Source organism: Triplophysa dalaica, chromosome 17, assembly GCF_015846415.1.
Source record: "Triplophysa dalaica isolate WHDGS20190420 chromosome 17, ASM1584641v1, whole genome shotgun sequence".
NCBI lineage: Eukaryota > Metazoa > Chordata > Actinopteri > Cypriniformes > Nemacheilidae > Triplophysa > Triplophysa dalaica.
Window position 1 is genome coordinate 17490658 of NC_079558.1, and position 5341 is coordinate 17495998.

The 5341-nt window shown below is 37.8% G+C and overlaps 1 long non-coding RNA gene across 1 annotated transcript; it reads left to right on the plus strand.

Moving 5' to 3' along the window:
* The first annotated feature begins 3330 nt into the window (after positions 1-3330).
* Positions 3331-4545, plus strand: LOC130439539 (uncharacterized). Its single transcript, XR_008909466.1, has 2 exons — positions 3331-3872; positions 3965-4545. It is a non-coding gene; the product is annotated as an uncharacterized LOC130439539 (long non-coding RNA).
* The last annotated feature ends 796 nt before the right edge of the window (positions 4546-5341 follow it).

Genomic DNA, 5341 nt, shown 5'->3' on the forward strand with positions numbered 1-5341 from the left:
CACCGAAACTCAGCTACTCAATGACCCAACAGGCATCTTTAAAGTTTAGCTATTTTCATTGTGGCCAAAATAAAAAATATATATTGTTTTGGCTTTTCTCATTTCAAAATGGTGTTGCATTTAAACTAGTTGTAACAAACTCTTGAGCTAGTCTAATATTCCATAATATAAAATGAACAGCGCACACTTGTTTTCATCTTGGACAAATATTTTTCTTTCTTAAAAATCGTTCTACACCACCAAGGTGAGTAATGCACCTAACACTGTGCAGCTTTACAAGACATTTAACTCTCTTCTTTGCCCCCCTCCTCCCCCATCTACTTCATCTTTGACTGCGGAGGACTTTGCTGACTTTCTCACTGAAAAATCATCATCTCTTGAATACATCAAGTATTCATCTCTTCTGTGAATACTTGAGAGGCAAATTAAAATATTTTCCAGCACTTTAGACACAGTTGCTCAGTTGCGCTTAAAACAGATAAAAGAAAATAGTCCAACACTGTGATACAAGGGGCCCTCAAGAGAGCAGCCAGAAAAATGGAGCACAGTTTGAAAAAACAAATCTAGAGGATTTTCACATTTCGTGAAAAGAGAGCACAATTGCATATAGAAAGGTCTTTAAAAAGGTTAGATCTGATATTTTTATTCTCTTAAAAGACAACAAATGCAATGCTAGTGTAAGAATATTACTTTTTGTCTAGGTAGAAGGTTGAAGAGTCTGGTCGATGGAACACACAGAGTTGCAGGCCTGGAGACCAAAAATGACACAGACACAGAAGTGCAGTTCAATCAGAGTCCAAAGTTTATTGAATTTGGGACCAATATTTATATGGATAAAACAGCAAGTCAGATGCGTCATGGACAAGCACCAGACCTCCGTTTATATCATTTATCAAAAGACAACATGTGATTAGCATCATCTGGAACATTCAAGGACATCTGTTATCTTGGTCAGCACATAAAATTGATGAAAGTAAGTAAGTTTAAACATAACTTGTGATTGTTACTAATCCCAATCATGATGTAGTGCTTAGAAAGCTTAGATATGGGTTAACAACAGTCATGAATACATTTCACATAATATGTGGGACACAAGCAAAACCCCAATTCTCACAATGGCCACTTTCAGACCAACGGTCTTACAAACAATCCTGTGTCCCTTAAAAGAACAAAACATATTTGAAAAAGGTGTTAATATAAAATCTATAAAAATGTATTAATACAAAAGTGATATATATCAAAAGGAAAGTTGCACTAGCGTATTTTTGTTTGGTTTTCTGGTTTGCAAGCTGTTATGAGATAAAAGAAACATTCAAAACAGATTCTAATAAAAACATAAAACAAAATCACATCACTTCCTCATCATCTTCCTTATTAATCTCTATTATTGAAACTTCAATCTGATCCTCTCTTTTCACTTCATGTTCATTTCCTCCATCAACATTCCTAGGACCTTCTACCACCGGTACTGGTTCTGCTTCTAGTTCATACGTGTGAACATAATCATCCTCATCAGCGTCAGTATCATAATCAAATGTTGATTCCCACAATCAATTCTGTTCTTCCGGATGATAACCGTCCGGTGTGTGTCTATCCATCCTAGTCTGATACACTTCAGTCGTTCTCCCAGCCAAAATCATTTGATAAGTTCCCTGACTTGTCAAGGATTTAACAGATCTTTTAACACATCCAATCATACACTGTAAAGTACAAGGCATAAACAGTAATAACGCTAATCCAGTAATAACAATTGGAATAACCGTACCAGTAATCCAATATCCCCATCCCCCCGATAGGTTGTTTAACCATTAAAACCATGTTGCGTCAACTCTCTTTGGTTCCCGGATAGATTCTCTCATATGTGTCACAATATCAGTGATGTTGTCTGAATAGTCTGGAATTGAAAAACAACAAGATACTCCTAGCATTTTGCACACTCCTCCCTTCTCTGCTGTCAATATATCCAAAGCAAGTATATGTTGAACAACAGCTATTCTCATTGTCTTCAATTAAATAGATATTAGATTTAAAGCTTGTGCTGTATAATTTTCTAAAGAAAGAACTTGCCATGTAAGACCATTGATCTTGTTCAGGGCAACAGTAGTACCTGTTCCTGTAAGAAAACCTGCTACAGACCATCTTAAATTCTCCAAAGGGGTAGTCCATGGATCACTAGTCTTGTGACCTTCATAGAAATCAGGCAAGAGTTTCACTTCCCTTCTCTGACTAGTCAATGATGTAGTCTTATCTCTATTTTCTCCCCTTTTCATTATGGTAGTTCCTGTTGACGAAATAGCAGGATAACAACAACCTTTCCAGTCTCCTGCATCTAAATGGTAATACGCAATTTCACCACAAACCCACACTGTTCCTGGTGCACTGTCTAAGTGTGAGAATGGACATTCAAATCTCTCAATAGTTTTGTTGAGATAGTTTATGGTGCAATTATAACTTCCATTTTTTGATTGAGCAAGAGTGATCATATTTTTACAATCAGACATTCCAACTACATGTCTGCCTGCTCTGGAACCAGTGTTGGGTGTAACTAGTTACTAAGTAATTAGTTACTGTAATTTAATTACTTTTCCCTTGAAAAAGTAAAGTACGGGATTACTCATATGTTTTCTGTAATTTAAATACAGTTACTTTTGATGTATTTAAACTAAATACTTTGTTAAATATATGCGTGTGCAATAGCGTAATTGACTTCAAAATTCAAAGTCTTATTTTAAAATCTGTGCTTTAATGTATAATTCTCACATTAGTAATACTTGGGTCAGTTAATAATATTATTTGAATGAATTCAATAAGCCGTTTCATGTATATCCTTGAATCACTTAACTAAGGTTGATGTATGATATAGAAAGTAATTAGTAATGAGTAACTAAATACTTTTTGGACAGAGTAATTTGGACAGTAATCTAATTACACTATTGAATATGTAATGAGTAACTAGTAATTAATTACTTTTTCAGAGTAACTTACCCAACACTGTCTGGAACATACACATAATTCTGCTGGATGAGCCTGCACATGAAACGTAGGTCCTTGAAAAGGTTCCCCTGTGTACGAACAGTTATAGTCTCGAATTATATATGTTGGTGGTCTATGTTGGTGGTCTTCCTTCTCGCACATTTAGAGTCATTTGTACTATTAAAGACATTTGTTTTGGCATTTTGCATACATCTTTGTCATTTTATAGCATGTCTGCTGTAAGCTCTTGGGTTTTCCACATTGAGTGGAGCTGTAGACATACTCAACAATCTCCTCTAACCTCATCCGTTACTACTCCTCTCTGCAGTAAAGCTAGAGCACGAGTGTAACCGGCAGAGTAGTCACTGTCTGATAGAAGTTTGTCCCTCGGCAGTTATGGTAGCCCTCTGACGTCACCCAGCTTGCTGTGAGTGGCTAAACAGCTCATTTGCGGCTAGGCTGGTTTCTATAAAACCGTCTTTACTTTTGGACTTAGTGCGATTCACTGGTTGTTACGGCAGTGGTATACGGTTCTCCTGTGCAACAAAGGTGTTTAACTGATTGCCAGACGCCCTCCGGGTAGTCGTGTTGTGTATTGCCGAGGGTCTTGGGCAAAGCACCCGCCGGGTAGCTGTACCGCAAATCAGACGTAACGTCAAGAAGGTAAATGTCGGTTGTTTATTGTTTATTGTCCTCCAGTGGGGAGGACTAATAGCTTTGAAGACGTGTAAAATAAGTTTTATTGTGTTGTCCTGACGTAATGCATGGCTGTGTTTTATTGTCAATACATAATAGAAATGTATTTAATGAATATGCTGTGTGTAACCATTATGTAGGGGTGTGAAGATTGGCGCAAAGGGCTGTTTTTCCACGGTGTCATTTCATATGTCAACATTGAGGTAAAAGAAAAGGGTTTTTTTATGAAATGTTTGGACGCTATGTGACTATGTATGTGTATATTAAGCACTAATTTTAATGATTTTGTCTGCAGGCAGATTGCTCCTGCTGCTTTGCCTTGCCTAAATGAAGTGTTTTTACAGATCTACATTTTCTTTTCTTTATTATGGTTAATTTACCGTGGTATTGGCTGTTCACGTAGTGTATAATTTTATATTCTTATTGATAAAAACTTTCTTGTCCTTTCTCTCTTTCTCTCCCGAGTATTAGAGTAGCTGCTCACAAGGGAGGTTCCTGGTTCGGTTCTTACGCATTGCTCCACGCGTTGTAGTGGTAAACTGCACTTCACAATATTGATTGAATTATTAGCTTGTAGTGGTTATGCCTGTCTGTGTGTGTGTGTGTGTGTGCGCGCATGCATGCGGTTGTGGGCCCTAGAGTCCAGAGCACGGGTGGTGAACGTCACACGTATCCCGGACAGGTAACTTGCCTTGATAGTGGGTTAGTATTTCTTGGTTAATTTGTTAATTGTATTGTCCCTTGAACAGCCAATGCCAGGTCAGTTCTCTCTTTAGCCTAATCATTGTCGTTTTGTACCTATTGCGCCTCTTGCGTGATGGCGCCAAATTATGTTTAAATTATGTTTATGTATAATAAAGTATAATTGTTTTTCTATTGAAAGCACGTCTCTGTCTGGTTCATCTTTGGTGCATTTCTATGAACCCGCTTGCCTCAGATGATGTTTTAAGCAGTTGAGGTGCAGAGTATATCCTGGTGTGATAGGCACCAGGTGGCGTAGTCAAGAACCATTTAACCTAGATCTGGTCAAAGTTCCATAAGGTCATACATGCATAGTTACCACCATATTAAGCCTTTGCTACTCTTACTTCTTTTGTTTCTTGGTTAAGATTAGAACTCATGAAAAAATCAATATCATGTGATGCTTCTCCCTATGCATCTGAGCAGCCGCTAGGCATGTTTGCACCTAGTTACTTAATCATGTCTTTTACTCCTTTCACTTCAGGTGGTTCTATTTTAGGTGGTTCTACCGTAATTCGTATCTCCTAATATCGGTCTTTACCTAATAGGGCCCATGCACAATAATAAATTCCTTCATCCTCAAGTTTTACATCTTTTATGGTGACATTCATCACCCATGCATAACTCTGCATAACTGTGGGTTTTACCAAAAGTACAGGTATGGTATTTTTTCTGTCACAAAATACACAGCGTGTTCCTCCCCACGTTGTTGTGGGGAGGAACTTTACAATCCAACTTTACAATCCTTATCCCAAACCTGGGGTCGGTGCCTATGGCTTAAGTGCCATGATACGCTGTTACCTCTGACCAGCCACAAGATCCCTTGCAGATTTAAAGTCTTTCTCCGAAATTGTCTGACTACTTCTCTATTGTCATTCATCCCCATAGTTACAGATATTGGGTCATAAAGGAAACTTGCACTGCTCCCTGT